Source organism: Strigops habroptila, chromosome 1 (genome assembly GCF_004027225.2).
Source record: "Strigops habroptila isolate Jane chromosome 1, bStrHab1.2.pri, whole genome shotgun sequence".
Lineage (NCBI taxonomy): Eukaryota > Metazoa > Chordata > Aves > Psittaciformes > Psittacidae > Strigops > Strigops habroptila.
The window spans coordinates 93,472,792-93,492,463 of record NC_044277.2 but is presented as its reverse complement, the minus strand read 5'-3'; the positions used below and the strand labels follow the sequence as shown (position 1 = coordinate 93,492,463).

The window sequence follows — 19,672 nt, the reverse complement described above, 5'->3', positions numbered from 1 at the left end:
TTGCACCCAGGCCTGGACCAAGCAACCTCAAGCAGCTAATCAAGTCACCTGCAGTATCACAGCACTTATCAGTGGTATTGCCAGATGCTGAAAAGAGCTTATGATGGGGTTACCTGGGATTATCCCATCAGAGTCCTTAGGAAAATGAGATACACTGGCACAATGTCAATTGGATTAAACTGCTGTGGAGCAGTCTTTTTTTCAAACTGCGTTCAAAAGAAAAAAAAACAAAAGCAAAACTTACTCCTCACAACCAAGATCAGAGCGAGTGTCTGGTCTGCTCACCCTGCCTCTCTTCAACATAACCAGAGCTATGGTCTGAGACATACTAACAAATACCAAAATAGATAGAATTATGTTTTATGTGGATGATACCCTGATTCTACTCTCCAACCCTCTAAAGTCAATACCCAAATTATAAGAACTCACTGAAAAGCTTGGGCACTAACCCAGATGTGTGAGTTTACTGGAACAAGTCCCAGGCAGGGGGATTAAATACACATAAATCAGGACTTGAATACTCACTGCAGTTTCAAAACAGCAGTCCCTGGTATTAAAATATCTGGGAATTCTAATCTCCAGAGATTACAAGTAAATAGTTAAACTGGGACCCAATCATCCACAAATCACTAATGATTTTGGAAGCAGAAAGTACATAGACACTCCCTAAACTTCAGGACAAAAACAAACCTGAGAAAAAGTGCACATACCACACAAACAAATGGTTGTACTCCAGGGACTCACAGGCCTAATATTTTAATACTATTTTCAGAATATCAGGTAATGGGGGGGGGGTTTAGTTTTTAAATGAGAAACAGGCACCCAATTACTTTAAGAGTCTTTGACAAGGTCAAAAATAGAAAAAGAGAGAGAGAAAGGCTTAGTAAAGCAGCAACACACTACTTTCGTAATAAATTAAGCCACAATAGCATAAGCTAATTGTGAACTAAATCCAGTAAGCAAGAAAGTTATTTCCTCATCTTCTACACAGCTCTCTGCACTGGATTTTTACTACCTAAAGAAACCAGATCCTACCTCATACACATAAACAGTTAGATAAATGCCTGATTTCATATACTGAAACAATTCCCTATCTCACCTCAAACAGAGGCCTCAGTATAGTAAAATCCAATTGTAAATGAACAGAAACAGAGTCAGAATATGTTAACACAGTAAACCAGCTGGAGGGCAACACACCTAAAACATCCAGCTAGAAACCAAAAAACACGGAATCATGTTTACTTCTTATATAGATACATTGTTTTTGTAATCTGACTACAATACTGACACTTCTCCAATACATTCATTACATTTAATATAAACTGAAACAAACCCATTCTTCTCTTAAGCATCAAAACATCTCAAAAATCTAGAAAATATTAGTTTCCTCAGCTAAGCAACTACTTCATAATGTAAACTTCTCATGACCCTTCAGAAATGCAGTACAAGTCTAATGAAGCAAGAAGGTAACAGAGAACTGATAAAATACCGAACAGCTAAAGCAAAAAGAACAATGAAAATTTAAGAGAATACCATGTTCGGTCTCTAGCTGCATTTCTACCAGTAAAATTAAAGTGCTCAGTGGTCTCAAAGACTTTTTTTGGAACACGTAAGCATTCTCCAATCAATGTTAGAGGCAAGAGAAAAGAAAACAAGAGCACATGTATTGTTACAAACTTCTGGGATTATACAAAAAATCAAAGTGAATGAGATCCTTGTAGCTTCACTTGTTCTTTAAGCAAGTAACCTACACCCTTGGATTTGGATTTAGCAAACAGCCACTCTGATTTATATTAAAAGGATGGCTAGCAGAAGAAGCTTCAGTACGTGGAATTTTGCTACAATAGAAATTAAATTCTCGTTCTTTTTTACCTACATCCTTCTCTCTTATCTTCACCCTCACAAAGAAAGGCAAAAAAAATCTATTTACAAATGAAAGAAGCCCAGACAATTGACTGAGAACCCCAGAAAGGTAAGTACCACTAAAACAGTTTCCCAAAGCTCATCAGCTAAGGATCCCTGCATGAAATGCTAATAAAAGGTCAAAGATAAACACAAGTTCCTTTAAGGTCCCCTGCTCCCCTCCACCACTTGGAACGCATGCATGCACATACATGCAGAGATGCTCTCCCTTTTGCTTGTATTTCCACTTTATTTTGTGTTTTGACATGTGCCATAAAATCTACCTGCTGAAAATAGCCTTTAATGTACTCGAAGCTTTCTCCAGAAATCTATCCTCTCTTAATTCTAATTTATGCAATTTTTGTATCTATCCAATGTATTGCACTTAATTTTGAAATTTGAAGCATGTAATCAAATGTTAAAAATACCTCCAAATTGCTTTGGTGTATGACATTCAACCAAACCAAGCCGCATACCCTTAAAATTCACTAGGTAAGCAAACAAAAAGGCACTACAAGAAATTAAATTTTCTCTTATTTTACACTCCCATATTTAATCACATGTTTGACATAATCAGTAATATATTACATAATTTAAGAATCCGAGAAGAAAAAAGGCAGAAGTGCTTTATTTTTACTATCAGGGAATGTCACTCATCCTCCCACTTCCAAAAAGATTCGAGCGCAACATTAAACCAGCCAACACAAGTTGCACTACATTTCTTCAGAAATGTTTCAGTCCGATAGATTTTGCTGATATGGACATGACAAACAGCAGTAGTTTAAAGAAGTGCAGCTATTTATTTGCAAATCTTAGGTCTATTCTGTAGCCCTCAAAACACCTGATGCTTCCCATTATAGCACTCTGACAGCAGGCTGCTGAATCTGATACATAGCATTACTCAAAGCAATAGTAATAACTGCCTCTAGCATAGCTTTTCCTACACCAGTTTTAAATCAGAGACATACGGGATCACAGACTTCCACACAGGCACATTCAAGCCATCTCCTGTATCCACATAAATCGGCCTGACAAATAAAGGAAACTTTAATTTTCCCCAGACCCATTCCACTAATTAATACATTAAAACATGTAGTAAAAGAAGGCATCAAGGTTACTGCACTCCTGTCCCGATTTTAATGTACTGTACATTACTGGGTAATGACTATTACAGGAGATGCACCCAATTAAAAAAAGAAAAAAAAAACAAAACACCAAAAAAAAAAAAACCCACCCCAAAAACCAACAAACCAAACAAACGAAAAAACCACACAATCACCCTCTAAATACAATCCATATTCACAGGAATTTGCATATGAATTTCTAGTTAAAGTTGTTAATAATCACAGGGCGATTACCAGCAAGTGCATTACTACTCTGCATGCAAAGATGCATCTTTGTCTGCTTTTTCCTTCTGCTTATCTACCCTGTTAGGAATGTTAAACTTCAGTGCTATGTAAATGAAAATATTTAATTATGCATAGCAAAAGGAGAAGGTTTACATTTTTATAATTGAGTTAAATTCTTTCTGCTTTAAGCTCAAATACTAAGAACATAGCTGAGCATCTGTTAAGAATTTCAAAGTCTTAAACTGCTGCTTTATAAGTTTTAAGAGCTACACGTGAACAATTTGAAGCCTTTTGATGTTCATAAAATTACTGTAATATATTCATTTTTCGTGGTTAAAATTAAAGGAATTCTGAAAGCCTGATGCAAATTCAAGGTGAGAAGCAAATTCAAAAAGAAGTCGCTCGTTTGCTACAATTTTTCAACTCCTGTGGTAACCAGAATTTATAATTACAAATGAATGAACAAGCAAGTGGCTAAGAAAGCTGAAAGTAAAACCAGCTCAGGAAAACAGCACCTTAAGAGCAACCTGTTCATAGAAAGAGGTCTCCTTCAGTTAAAAGAAAACCTAATGTTCAGAGTGAGTATCTCATCAGAAGGTCAATGTGACATACTGAAGATTTTAGCCACTTCAGAAGGGATAGTTGTCCTATGTCTTCAACTAACTATGCTGAGACACAGCGATAGCTGTTTTATGTTACATCTAACTATGCTGAGACATTCAAAAATACACCAGTGCTATGAACAGTAAAGCAGGGTGTCAAAGAATGGTATATTTTTATGAACAAAATTTCATTAAATCTTCACACTAAAACAAGTAATCACCAGCTACTGGGGTACAGAAATACAAATAGTCCAAAGGATCTTAAATGCTGACTCAATTTGGAAGGAGTCAAAAGAACACTCCCGTTCTTCCGCCAGCTCCACCTGCTGCCAAGCTGACATTTCTCGGATCTGAAACATCGAATTTACCAGGATACTTAAAAAGGTTAAAGAGGTAACCTAGTTTCTTCCAATGTTCAGACTGAAAGATGACAGAACATGTTGGCTGTTTACTTGTATTTTATTACAAGGTGGTAACCCTTCTTTTCTCGGATCAACCTCCTTAGGTTTACCTGGCCACAAAGCTACAGTAATCTGCTCCACAGGGAAATAAACACACAATTTGCAAGCAAACAAATTTGTTTGGTTAGTTTATGATTTCTAAGATGCACTGGTAGGTGCCCTCCAAAGTTTCAGACGTTCTCTGCCACATACTGGAGGGACTGTCTTGCTCCTGTGCCATGTAAGTGCTTATGGCCTTTAGCAACGGAAAAGGTTTAAGCATTTTCAAATTAATATTTCCAATGCAATGTCCCTATCTCTTGACCATGCCTGTCTGTGCTGCTCAAATGAAACGTCACTGACCTTTGAGACCCCACACTTTCCACTCAGGCAAAGAAAGCAATAGCACTCTCAAACACCTATTCAATTGCTCATTGCCATTCGAATGCTGATGCTTACAATAAATAAATAAATGTAGGCAGCATCTTTTGGTTAGAGGTCTGATCAGCCTAACTTGTCTTGCCTGTCCCATCTTCTGGAATACCTGTAACAGCCAAGCAGGATGCCAGGACTCAACACAGGTTCACAGTTGTGTTGGCAGCACCATACCACCACCTCCTCTGAGAGGCTGGGGGACTATTGAGGAGAGGGGAAAGAATTCAGAAGAATCATCAAAAAAAAAAAAAAAAAAAAAAGTGGAAAAAGGAATTATAGAGTCACACTAACCACGCCACAATTACAACTGAAATTTACCTTCCACTATAGACCTGGTTCTAATGCTTCTCTCAGGGCAGAGAAGGATGAAACTACTTAGCTAATTACAAGCATGCATACTTGTTTAGCTGTGTTATTAATATCAAATTACTTGGTTTCTGAATATAAGTCAATTTTATCTTTTTTCCACTGTTTATGTATGCTTTCTTTGGGTAACGCAACACTGGACAGATCGTTTTCAGACTAAATAAGTGTTACAGTATGCAGCCCTAACCTCAGCCTGAGACAACATTTCTACGTTTCTCTCTTGGCACAGGCTACATAATATGCTGAACAGCATAATCTGAAAGGTCTGCCTCACTTGCTTATCCCCCACACAGCCCTTCAAGAAAAAACCTCACACCACTGAACACATTAAAATGCATTAAGCTGGATGACTGCAAAATGTCATGAGTCCTTACTGACTCCACAGTTTAAGTGTGGGTTTTAATAGAGGTAATATTTTTTCATTGCTAGCCAGTGCAAGATTTGTTACCTACACAATGACTCAACTATGACATCTTTTATGAGTGATATGTTAAACTAATTAACATTAACCTAGCAAAAGAATCAAGCATAAATTAGAGAACATTTCTGTTAGAGAGCTTCTATACGGATAATTTTCCCCAAACAAAAGACTTTGACCCTTGAAGTATAAGATTTCATTTTAAAATTACTGTTAACTAATGAAGAATTCTTATGCAGAATTTTTTTCAAATACATTGTCTACTTATTTGAATCTCAACATAAAATACAGCGTGTGAAGCTAACATAACAATTCTAAATCCAAGAATTGAAGAACCAATACAGGACAAAAACTACACAAAAAGTATAAGACAAATTAAATATTCTATTATGCCTAATTTTAGTTCCCCTTCCCACTCGGGAAAACAAAAATAAGACAGCCAGTAATGCCTACAGATTTTGCCAGCTCTGCTATAAAGCAAGGATGGCCCTACACCCAAATGCACACATCAACTATTTACAGCAATATTCTTGAGTATGTATTTCTTGACTTTGACTGCCAAGAGGCAGATTAAGTCAAAATTCACTAAAAATACATACAACAGCATTTGTTACCCAACAGATATGCCAATATTCTTCCTGGGTTCTCTTTAGAGACACACCTAAGTGGCTGTGTCTCCCTCAAAAGCTAACTACTATCAGGAATTTTTCTGGCAAGTGGTTATTATACTACATTCAACCCGTGCCTCTCCACAGAGATTCTCTTATTTGTTTTTCCATAGAAGGAATTGATCTTACCTAAGCAGAACTAGAGACACCCTATTTCACTTATTGTGTTTTGCAGTGATGGCAGTATATGATCCATAACAAGTTTTTGCCAAGAAGTTAATCCAGGCACTGACCTGAAATAACAAGGTCTACTTCAGTTCTTTTCAGCCTAGAAGCATTCAGAATAAAAAAATAAGAATAATTTTTTTTTATTCTGAACCTACTCCTCTCAAACTGCTACCACTACCATGGTAGAAAACTGCAAGAGAAAATGTTGTACGCAATAATGGCTCCTGGCATTTCCTAGAGTGTTTGCACATCAGTATTCACCCTAAGCAAACAGAAGCCTTAAACATACACTGCTTTAATTCAGCAACCACTGCTTGGATACACTGTTTCTGATAAATCCTTATTTTTAATACTGCTATAGACTTTTTTCAATATCTAGAATATGCTCTCCTACACAGTTATTGGACAGCCCAATTATGCTTCACAGGACTGTGCCAACATTATAAGAAAAGGCTCAAGATGCATAACCCTACGTAATAATCTCAAACACAAAAGTCTGCAATAGGATTCTTATTTTGCCTGTTTTCTGCCCTACTCTCACTCAGATCTGCCATGTCTTAACTTACTGCCTTCTGCAACAGTGTTCAGGACAAAAATCTATTTCAACTGCAACACGCAATCCAAGGTCAAAAAAGTAGATTGGTTTCTTTGCATTTGCAAATGTAAAGAAATCAGTCTGAGAATGGTTCTGATCTTCCTTTGCAAACATCCTTTTGCTTGTTTCAGAGAGCCACTAATACATCTATTCTGCTTAAAGTCCACAACATGTAACGTTCCACACATAGCTTTGATGACACAACAATTCTTACTGAAGATGTTAAAACTAGATAGAAAATATAAAAATATCCTCTAGCCACGCTGAGTACTACACTGTGCACAATTTAAAGCAATGAATTACATCCAACCAACATGTATAGGTGTGTACATACACATACATACATAAAGTTAAGTCAAACTGATTACCAGTTGAAAAAACTAATTATTTAGTGCTTGTCACAGCTCCGCTTCAGATATGCCTTGCTGCTTCTCAGTGGTGTCTTTTGTGGGGGGAAGAGAAGGAGCAAACAGTGAGCATAAGGTTGAGATAAAGTGTTTTAGTACTGATTACAGTGAATTCTTTCAGTATATGCCTGATCACTATTAATTCTATAGACACTTTTCCATTATATGTTTTTTGACTGACCAGAATTTACACACAGGATGTGCTTTAAGATACAAACTAGTGAATAAATTGGAATTAAATTGGAACAGGGCATGTATTTTATTTCAAGTAGCCTAAAAACCAAAACAGAAAGGGAACACAGCAAAAAAGACCACCGACAAAAGACAGCAAAAGAAAGGTTTGGGAATGCACTAGATGCTGCTTCCAACAGAGGGGAAAAAACTATCTGTCTCCCACATAAGGCTGCCTCAGGCACCACACCTTTGTTTTTGGACTGCATGGTGTGAAAGTGTACATGTCTGTGTGTAGATATATATATATTTATGTCTAAAATACAAGCGTGTAATGTATGTGTATACACACACACAGGGGCTCTGGTGTCTGGTTTGCTTTTCCAAAAATCCCAGTGGTCCTTATCACCACAGAAGTCACTAGCTACTATTATTTGGCTCTGCTGAAAAATCGACCTAGATGGCTGGATTCAGACACAGCAGCTCAAATGCTGGTGGCTAAAGAGAAAAAAAGTGCACTGGTTAACTCAAATTGGCTGATGAAAATACTTCAGGCATTAGTTTTAAGCTACTATACACTAAAATACATACAAGGAAGGTGCTAATTATGAGTTTAAATAAGACATTTTAAATAAACTAGCATCTAATTGATCTTGTGTCTAGATGCATTGTGTGGTCCAAAACCAATCTCAATGGACATTAAGCAAATTGTCCATTCATTTCTCTGGGGACACGGAACAACTTTCCCTTACTGTTGCCTTTAAAACTTCCTTTTCAATCAGGGGAGAAAAACAAAAAAAAAGAAACCAACACAACCTATTTCAACCGCAACACACAATCCAATGTCAAAGCAGTAGATGGATTTCTTTGCATTTGCAAATGTAAAGTACTATTATTAGCTGAACTGTTGTCATGAACATATACCAGGTTACAGTCCCCTTCCTCAAGTGCTGGAATTCCTGCAGGAGATACAGATCAAACCCTCCATAACTAACTCCCATAGCTGATGTATAGACAGTAACTAAGTTGACAATATGGATTTTTACAGGGACAGCTAATTTGTTCTTGCAAGCTGTCCTCTCATTTGTTCTTTAAAAGCAATAATCACTCAACTTTTCTCTCAAGTTAAACAAAGTTTTTCACAATGTATTCAAATAGTCAACTAAACTAGGCTAGAAATGCTCATACATCAAAGTCTCCTGAAGATGGATGATAATACTCATGCCAGGTGTTGATACCATGGAAAAGAAGTTATTTGAAAAGAAGAAATGGCAGTTAATCCAAATCTGATAAACCAAGCCACAATCTAGGACACAGATTTTAACCATACAAAAAAGGAAAGCTTTACACTGATAAAGCCACATAATTGCATACACTTAAGACTACAAAAATAATGTATACAAATCCTGAACCTGAAAGGTACCTACATGACAAAGAACAAGAATTGGGGCTAGAATTACATTTCTTTCATTTCTTCTTTTGCAAGTATAATGAATTTCAATAAAAGAAAGAAAAGAAAAAAAATAAAAAAAGAAAAGAAAGAAAGAAAAGAAAAAAAAAAATATATGGAAAGCATGAAGTTGTGCACCAGAGCCACCCTTCCTTCCACTGGTTGTTTTTCAGTAAGGACTCATGCCTAAATGTGCTCCACAGGTCCAGTCCAGGAGGCTGAATGCATAAAGCTACTGCCTATATAATGCATCATATAACTTCGAAAATAGCAAACATAAGCCCCACAGATAGCGCACCTTTCATCATCTATCATGTCTTCTGGATTTCACCCATAGGGCTACACATTTTCTGTAAGGGAAAGAGTGTCTCTTCCAACACTTGAAACCCAAACCCTTTAAACAACGGCCTCTCTACAAAGCACAACTGAGTCTATGTTCACACCCCACAAGGTTGCCCAGGGAAGAACCCCCAAGCTACAACCAGCTCAGGTCTGCTCCAGCACCAGCAGAACTGAAGTGACATCGTATGCAATCTCAGCAGAGAAGCAACAATTAACAGATCAAGTCTACCACCATTAAACAGCTAAAGCAGCTTGCAGGCCTAAATTAATACCCTGTGTGGCACTACAATAGCCTGCACAAAAGCAGAAAGTTGCTTAGATACACCTCAGTGTTTGCTGCATAATCTAGCATACCTCCTTAGGTATTCTGGAGCCATCACAACTTATATTATTTTCAGAGCACATGCACAGAGCAACATTGATAGCAACCAAAAACCCATATACAAATTCTGAAAGATAACTAAACGAGCAGTCACACAAAGTCTCACCTCTGAAATAATCTCAAAACAACATATGCGACTCCTGAACCACTTACCTAAATGCATTTTTGCCTTGCACAGTATTGTGAAGCCAAATAGAAGAAGCTAATTTGTATCCTCAGCTGAAGACTGCAGCTATTTGGGGAGAAGATTTAGCTCAAAATATGCAAAGCTAAAGCTAACTTGGCTTTCTTGTACATCATTATGTAGAAACAATTTTATCATACACCAAAAAAGAAGCCAATATACTGATCCCAAAGATACTTCTAACGTATGCTATGGCCATTTAAAGATCTCACTAGATTTTTCTATTAGAAAAGCTCTGATGGCACAGGCCTCCAGACAAATTATGACAAACAGCTTCTCACCCATTCCTACAAAAATCCACCTCTCTTTCTCCATCACATTAATCACCAGTCTTCATTTTCAAGATGCCTCACCACTTCCTTTCCTCACTCATCATCACTAGCTCACAACTACATCAGACTCCATCCTTATCAGCCCAGAATACCCCCTCCCATTGTCTACTCATTAATTTTTATGACAACCACGTGCCTTCCTCCTCCCTCCACACCAACCTGCCTCCATGCCTGCAAGGAATCCCATGCAAATATTCATGGTTCTAATTCACTGTGTTTCCTTATCTCCGAAGGGAAAGTAATGCCAACATCCAGAGCAACACCACACTCATCTCCCCATGCAGGGCTTAAGGCAACTCATTTCATGTACGAAATGCTTTAGGAACAGCTTAAAAATAAATAAAGAAGTACCCACACACGGGAAAGCTTACAGGCCCTGAAAATCGATACAGGAACATTCAAGATGTATCAAAATGAAGTTTGTAAGATGGCAACATTGTTGCTAAATAGAAGCATAGGTTCTTTTTAAAGTATAAACAATGTAACCATTTTGCTATTTTTATCAGGAGCTTGCACAGTTAGATTAGGTACCTGATTTTTCTTCTTCTTTGTGGGAATTAGAATTAAACACAACATGCTTTCACTAATCTACAACATTCATAGATATGAAAACAGAATCCACACTTGCAGTAGCTTCATAACCTTTCAGGAAAAGCACTGTCTCTGTCCTCACACAAAGACTACAATTAATTTTGTGTTAAAATATTCTAAATCGCCCTAGCTTATCTGTTTTCCCCTACCAAACCCAAACACATCAATGCCTTTTAATTAAGAAAAGGTCAAGGTATCAGGCACAATAGCATCCTACATCAGGCTTCACAAATAGTTTGTGACAATTTTCATATTATGACAATGCAAGTTAAAAAAAAGAATCAAGATTGCATCCATTGGTGAGTTGGAAAGCCTCTTGCTACATAAAATAAATCCAATCAAGAGAAAGAAAACTATTGCAGACACCATATGCCTGTGTCCCAACATAACCAATAGCATCTCACAGAAGGCAATTCACATATCAGAAGCTTCCTTTTCGTTATAAATTCTCATGCAAGTATTTCTCAATCATAACTGTAATAGAATGGGGGAGTGTAGTGCCCCAGCCCACATATTTCAAATGGCACTACACAAAATTGCTCACACAAGGCAAAAAACAACAAACCATACTGCAATGCTTATTGATTCTCCAAGAGCATTGTACCTCAAGTTGCCTGATAAGGTGACAAAAAAATGAAAGCAGAGAAATTTAAAAAAAAAAAAAAAAAAGAAAAAATCATATTTGCAATTATGATTTCTACTCTATGAAGCTAAAAATTACATCCTTATCACATTTTCCTTTCTACCTTCCTATATCTTCATCGATAGGAAGTTATTACATGTGCCACCTCTTTCATCTACAACCTAAAAACCCAGTAGTTACAAAATCTGCTCTTTTCTCCTCTGCCCATTCCTCACAACACACAACTCCAACACTGCCACTCACCCATCCACAACACACTATCAAAGTACTTCTTGCAGCCCGATAAACTTCTTCTGCATTTATGCTCTGCTAGCCCAAGACCATGGCCATGGTTATTCTCACCACAGTTACATAGAACAAGGCACTTTCTCATGCAACAACATGCATTGACTAGAAGACCTTCTCAACTGAAAGCACAGTTCAAAGGAGGAACTGCTGCTTAGGCTATCCAAATTTGGTTTGATGTGGCTTAATTTAGGTTAGGTATAAGTTGTGCTAGCAGCTTAATGACCACACATCCCAGGGTAGGCTTGTGAGGGGCAGTTCAGAGCTTGCTGCCAAGCCAATACTATCCAGGACACCTGCAAGGAATTCCATCCCCTTCCAGGACAGCCACAAGCAAAACAAGCAATTGTACCCAGAGACAAACCACAGGACCAACCCTTCAGAGCTAAAGTATTAAAGGCCACATACCTGAAACATTCCCCTCAAACAACAACTCCCAATCTGCTCACAGCCAGCCCCCCACTAAAATTAACAGGGCAGGTTCCTGTCCCAGTTAAGACAGGTGATTCACATCACCCCACTCAGGGCCTATGTGCTGCTCCTTCCCCACAGCGCTCAGGCTTCATCCGTCCCCTATCTCACCTGCTGTTGCTGCCTCTTTTGCTGGCACTACTCCCGGAGGAAAGTTACAAGACGTTATAGCTAAAGCCTGTAAAATGCATTTTCCCTGTCTCTGTGCATATCCCACAAGGGTCTCACCTCCCACCAATGCAGCACACCTTCCATCTGAGAACCACTAACCATTTCCTAACTGGCCTTACTTTTCCTCTTACTGCAGATCTTATCTCTGAATAGGAGAATACATTTTTTCATTTAATTGGAAATAGTCCAAACAAATTTGAAGACAGCTAAATTGTATTCTCCCTCTTTAAATCATAACAGTTTTGTCACCAAGTTATTACCATTTTGAAATATTTCAGGTACAAACAAAAATGTATCTAATAATTTACATAATATATCCTGAATCCTATGGCAATGATGAAATTCAACCTACATAAACTCTCATGTTAAGCCAAAATAAGATGTTTTCTCAACTTACATTAACTGTAAGTAAAACTTCAGTATTTAGAGTTGATGAAAATTAATGACTTTCATGCAGATAAATGAAGTGTGCCTTTCCTGTCCAGTTTAGTTTTCCTAAAGAGTGGCAAGTGCCTGTGCCTGAGAAGAAACTAAACAAGCAGAAAATCTGCACAAAGTAAAATGGATCGAAGTTTTGGTTTCCTTTAAATACAGAAACATAATGACTGGGCTTCTTTTCCAAGCAGACACTAGATAGCAGCTCTAAATATTTTTATCCAGCACAATCCATTTATTATTCCCTTCCCCCCCCCCCTTCCTACAAACAGCCTAAGACTTTCCTTTTTAGAGACTTCAAAAAAAAGACTTTCATATGGCTAACTTAATTTATGCAAAGTTCAAAAATAGTATAAACGCAGAATATTAAGAATGGAAATCTAAATGTACATTAATTGCAATCAGTATGTAACAAAAATCTTTTCCTCAATAATCAAGAAAATTAAGAGTATGGATTTACTAAATCACGGTCAGGACCAGGAAATTAGGAATGTATTGCCTCTTCTATCACCATTTACAACTGGAAAGCATAACAAGTGATTATTTTTTCAGATTTCTATTTTGCTCTAAAGTAGGCCAGCCAGCTCAGCACTTGTCTTAAGATTATGAATACTTGTCTGCCCTACATATGGTATAGGCTAGAACCAATCAGATGAGCTGAAATATACAAGAAAACCAACTATTTTCATGTTGTCATTCATTTCCAGTAATGAATAAGAACTGCACAAGACAGGTATAAAAGGATTGGATTTGAAATATAAATTTTGCTTTCAAATCTTCATAGTTCAATAAGGGGCCCAATGATTTCCTCACGATTGGATTAACACTTAATCTAGATTCAAGAATAATTTGTTATTCACTAATAACTCTTTAACAGCTTGTTTTCTCCAGTAGTTTTCATTTCATTTTTGTAATTGGTTATTTCATACAATAACAAGAAAACTCGGTGCTGTCTACATTCAATAGACTTTCACAGTACTAGGACATTCAGGAGGCAAACATGCTCTGCAAGAAGCGTTAAATCAAAACTTTTAAAAACATGTGAAACAAAAGCATTCCTTGAATTTTCAAGTTAAATACTTCTATACGCTCTCTCCTCCATAGTAGCCATCCAGAAGAGTTTTGTTGCTATTCAGAAAAAGAGAGGTTAAATAGTAGAAGGCTGTTTTCCTGAGTTCAACTCAGAATAGCAACATATCTTTAAACAAAGACAGGTATTTGGAAAATCACAATTGTGGAAAATGTTTTGCTGAAATTGATTTTAACTTATTTTTCTTGAAGTTAACTAGTCTGATTTTCTAGAGCTGCTAAGCACTCCTAGACCAAATGAAGTAATTACCTTGAAAATATCTCTTAACTCTGAAAACAAAAATGTTCACTTTTTCCTTCTTTTTTTAAGATATAAACATTGCCAAACCATTAGTAAAGCATTTCTGCCAAATTACACCACTCAAAACTGTTGGTAGGCTTCAGCAGCAAGGCAAAGACAAAACAGATAGAAAGTTACAGAGCAAATTTGTTTAAAATGAAGATGATGTGCTTAGTACTTGGATGTACGAGACACAGTATTTTTGCATACCTTTCATTAGCTGTAGAACCTTGATGTCCAAGGCAATATAATCCAAATGGGTCTCAGCAGCATTTCCACAATATCTTCAAGTTTGGCAAGAGGCTCTTCCGCTTCTTCCAGAAGCCAATTCAGTTATGTATGAATCCAAATGGTTAAGACATTCAGCAGCTGTATGGTACAGTTTGTACTGTGTTAACCACCCCTGAAGAATCCCAAGCTGTATTCCACCACTCTGAGGATAATGCAATATGGCACCCATCACACACTGATATTTTGGCAACCATCCCATTTTCCCTGACGACCATGTTTTGACCTGTTCAAATAAAAGGAAAAAGTGTTAGTTCGGCACAGTAACTCTGCCGCACCACTCAGGGACTAACATACAAATATAAAGTTACATTCTTCTGAATAATTCCAAACACATATTTCTTCACGGATTTAGACACATCCTTAACTCAAAGCCTGGTGACAGCATTTCACTTTAAAAACATCACCAGCCTGGAGTGTAACAGAAGATGCTCTAAGAAAAAGGTTTTCATATTTCTCTACACATTTTACAGTCTTACATTACAGAAAGCACTGAAGTGACAGGAAAGGAAAGTAATATAAAGGCTCTTCAACTGCCCTGGCAGGTATTTCAAAACTCATGAAAGAATAAGCTGATAAAAAAGCCCCAGGTAGTAAAAATAAAACTCTTCAACCCTTTTGAAGGAAACATATCAGGATGGCAGAGAAGAGAACTTAACAGTGATCTTTTCTTCCCCCTTTAGCCCTGGCTCAGCATCCCCCCAAGGCATCTCTACCAGCAGATGTGCTACTACAGCCAAGACTTCAGCAATGAGCATCATTGTTGACACTTGGCCCAGCAAGGAGCAAGCCAAAGCAGCTAAACCCGTGCCTGTGTACTTTGGTACTCCTGCTGTGCCATTCCTTCAGAAGTTCCAACAGTAAATTTTTGCTTAGGTTGGGAAGGGGAATATGAGGAAGGGAAAGAAAAGTTAAAGTATTCTGCACTGGAGGAGATAGCAATGTGAAGAGTAGCATCGGGTCTACCAAGCTGGAGTGGGGGAAAGGGAAAAGAACAAACTTCCACACCAAAGATGAGGGAGAGGAACTAAAAGAAGCTTTTAGGGACTGGAAGATACATGTGCACAGAGGTGAAGACAAGAAGAAAGGTTAATATTGGTGGATGCACAAGAATTTTTGCTAGAAGCTCTGTCTGCATGATTGAGTAACATGCATGTGGGGTAGACCACAGAAGAAAAATTTTAGAAGACGGAACGAGAAGAAGCTTTTATGTTTGCTTCACATCAGGAGAAACCTGAGCGTATCTACACATGCATGAAAAGAAAGACGCCGGCAAAAGAGTTTTTCATGGGAAATGCAATCAAGCATACAGGTAGAAGAATAGGTGGAAAGGGACCATGAAAGACGAGAATGAGTGACAATGGAAAGTGGAAAAGTAGAGACTTCAGAAATTCTGAAACAGATCTAAGTTGGGAGAGGGACAGTTGGCAAATTAGGACAAGAAAATTAAACAGGAAAAGGAAAGTAGTGGACTAGGATGAAAAAAGAAGAAAAGTGGTGGTTGTTATATAGCATAGAAAAATGGAAGGAGAAATAATAAGACACTAAATTAATCAAGATAATTAAGCAAAGTACCAAAGAGCACTTAAGTAAGTTTTCTGAAGTTGTGATGCTCACTCTAGAAAGCGGGAATACCAAGAAGAATGGAACAAAACCCAAGGCGACTACTGCTCCTTCAAAGGGATGAAGCAGACCGCACTGTGCAGGGGAGGCCAAGCCTGGACTAAGCCTTCCCACTCTCTTGCTCTGCTATGATTAATATGTTTGGAAGAACGATGTCCTCCCTCTAGCCCCTCCCTTCCTAAAATTGTCCCTCCGCACTTCTGCACACCTTGCTCCCCTGGGATGGTCCCACAGCAGCTATGTGTGATCCTCTGTGGGGTGTCCCCAGTCCCCCGGCCCAGGCAGGCACCCAGTAGAGCCTCCCTCTCGCCCTTGCTGTGTCCTCCCCTGCCCAGTCCAGCAGCACCCACTCCTTGGCCCCCAGGACCCCCTACAATCCCAAGAAGTTTTCACTGCCTTCAGCTTTCCTCCACCCCAACTCTCAAAAACACCGCCCGATGCAGAAAGCTCTTTGAGCCCACTTTCCTCATCCCCCCAAAAAAAGAAATAAATTAAACCACTAAAACAAAATACAAAGCAAGCACAAGGAGGAGGCAAGACCCCACCCTGAGCAGTGCCCCCCAGCCTGCATTACCGCAGCTAGGGAGGAAGGACTGCCTTACCGTCCCCAAAATACCTGCATGTGCTCCGAGAAGTACAAAGAAAAGGCTCGCTGGCTCGTAGTCCCCCCCCAACACACCCTCCCAGCCCAGAGAGCAGCTTGCGGGGAGGGAGGAGGGGGGGCGACGAGGGAGCCGAGAAAGAACAATAACCCCGAAGTCCGAACGTACCTTCGCCTTTCTTTAAACTCTGAAACGAGATTTCCTCAAGAGCCTGCGGCGGGGCCGCTCTCTTTTAAGCGGCGGGAGAGCTCGGAGAAAGTTGAGTAAATCTCTCTGGATAAAGTTGGCGAAAATGAGATAACCCGGGAGAGGAGGAGAGGGAGAGATGGAGAGTTCATCCGAGTTTCTCCTTTTGTTCAAGTTGCCCGAGCAGACAAAGAGCCGGCAGCGGCGGCAGGTCCCCCGCGGCCCGGCCCCCCCCCTCCGCGCCCGGGCGCAGCCGGGGTCCCGCACACCCCCCCCAAATCCCCCCTCCCGCAACTTTCCGCCTTCTCCATCCCTCCTCCTCAGCCCCGACCCCGTCTCCGGCGCAAAACTTCCCTCGAACTGAACCTCCCAGAAAAACAAAAAAAAAAAAAGAAGAAGAAAAAATTAATTCAAGGCGGGGGGGGGGGGGGGGGAATGGGGGGTGGAAAGGGAGAGAAACATCTCTCAAATCATTATTTCCGGTAGATGCACCTCTTTGTTTGGATTCCCCCGACTTGTCAGTGAGGACAAGCCTCTGGGTATCTGGTTTCGGTCAGTTTGATCTCCCGGAACGAGACGGGCAAACGCAGGGCATAAAGAAAAATAAGTTTAAAAGAGGGGTAAAAAAATAAAAAAAAAATTGAAGAAGAAAAAGAAAAAAAGGAAAACCTCCGGAGTTGCGAAACGAACTCTTTTTGCATGGACACGGGAAGTGCATAAATAAACAACTGAAGGGGAATTTGGGAAGATTGTTGCTTCTCCTCCCCCTTCCCTTCGCACTTTTCCAGAGACCGTAACAAAAAAGCCCCCCGAAAGCTCCTGGCCACGGCTCCGTGCCACCACCAGCTTCTGGCATCCCTACCTGTTGCGCACAGCGCGAAGACGGGGCCGACAGCATCCGTCCCAAAGAAACCAGAAGGGAAGGAGGGGGCCGCCCGATTCCCCCCGGCCCTTCACCTGCCCTCCGGCCGCCCCCACGGGGACACCCGCCGCGGGCGCTGCGGCAGCCACGGCGCGGCCCCGGGCGGAAACCGCGCCTGCCCCCGTACCCCTGCGCGGCCCCGGCCCGCGGGCGGCCGTCGGGGCGCCGAGGTCCCCGCCGAAAGTTTGGCGGGGCGGGGCGGAGGTGCGCGGCGGCCTCGCACCGAGACAAAAGAAGAGCGGAGCAGAGCTGCAACTCACCTTGAAGGGAGGGAGACTGGAGAAACACCTTCCGCCTCAATCCTCCTCCTCCTCCTCCCCATACCCGGCCCTGTGGCGACGGCGGGGCCGCGGGACCGGCTCATGCTGCCATCAGGCGCCCGGCCCGGCTCGGCCCCGCCGAGGGTCCCTTTCCCGGCGCAGAACAAAGGCGCGGGGGAGCGGCCCCTCCGCCCCCCGGTGCCTAACTTTGTGGTGCCCGTCCTGCACCCCGGCGTCCCGGCCCCGCGCGCGGGGAAGGGCAGGGGGAAGGGGGCCGGCCGCCCGGAGCAGGACCCGCACGTCGGGGCGGCGGAGCTGGGGCTGCCGGCAGGGCGGGAGCACTGACGGGGGGTGCCGACGGGGGAAGGGGGGAAGCATGGATCTGCCGCCCTTTGTCTGCACGTGCGTATGTGTGTGTGTGCACGGTGGCTGCGCTGGCACAGGCTCGGGGCAGCTCTGAGTCGTGTGCGTGTCCCCCCGCCCCTGAGCCCCAGCCATCAGGCAGCGCTGGAGCAGGCTGACCAGGCCTGAACGATGCCCCAGTTGCAGCTTGCTTTTTGGGGGTTTGGTTTTGTTTTGGGTTTTTGTGGGGTATTTTATCAAAAAAAAAAAAAAAAAAAAAAAAAGAGAGAAAAAAAAAAGAAAAAAGAGAGAGAGAAAGAAAAAAAGAAAAAGAAACCTTGAAGAAGTTACCAGGAATAGGTAATTAATAGCAGCCCATACCCAATATGATAGAGCTAGCTAGTTTTCCAAAGTCAGAAACCAGAGGATCATCTTCAGATGTGACTTTTTTAGAAGAAGGAAAAACAGGATGCGAAGGGCACAGCATTTAGTCTTTGGTGTCCTGTTGACACCTCCTACAGCCCCTGCTTACCTGTGTTCCTTCCTATTTCCCTTCAGTTCATGCTAGTTTCACGCTAGCAGCCCCACTTGTCCTCCTTTCAGCTCCTTTCCTACTTGCCCACCTTCAGTGATTTTGAGGCTCATTCAGACCAGTCCCTGCTACTCAATGCTGTCAGCCTCAAAGTCTTGTTCCTCGCAACATTTTGCAACTCCCTACCCCGGACCAATCTTTTAATCCTCCTGCCCCAAAGGAATTGCCCCCAGCTTTTCCAGCACTGCATGTGCTATACATTGCTCTCAAATGTTGCCATCCTATGTTCTGCTGCAATGTAGCAGACTCTTTCTCCTTTCCCTCTGTTTCTGACTGATCCTAGATCTTTATTCTCTCCATCTATGCTATTTCCATGGTTATTTTATCCATCTTGCTTTTCCCTCTTCCTCACTTTTCTTCTTAAACCTCCGGTTTCACAGGGGGAAGACAAATGTTGACTGCACCATAGCCCTTTCTTTGCTTGCATCCTTATTTTCTCTGCTTTTTGCACGCACTCTTTTAGTAACACACATTGATGGCCAACCAAAATGCACTCTTCTGCTAACACATATACAGGTTTTTTTTGCCGGATCTTCTATCTTATTACTTAATTATAAGTGATAAAGATGAACTAATCATTGGACCAGAAGCCATCGTTTGCATAAGGTCCCATAACCATGACCTGATTATATTCAATATAAACATACAGAAGATAGTCACAGATGATAATATGTAGCTGAA

At 40.7% G+C, this 19,672-nt stretch overlaps 1 long non-coding RNA gene across 3 annotated transcripts in view; it reads right to left on the bottom strand.

Moving 5' to 3' along the window:
• LOC115609618 overlaps nt 1-17,816 on the bottom strand; it is a 254,133-nt gene extending 236,317 nt beyond the window's left edge. For 2 of the 3 annotated variants that reach the window (XR_003991924.1, XR_003991927.1), the window contains exons 1-2: nt 16,858-17,051; nt 14,387-14,690 (exon numbers count right to left, since the gene is read on the bottom strand). This is a non-coding gene — a long non-coding RNA (uncharacterized LOC115609618). Of the gene's footprint in view, nt 1-14,386; nt 14,691-16,857; nt 17,052-17,737 lie in introns of those variants that run through there. The other variant, XR_003991925.1, reaches the window with a different exon arrangement.
• Nucleotides 17,817-19,672: the final 1,856 nt, after the last annotated feature.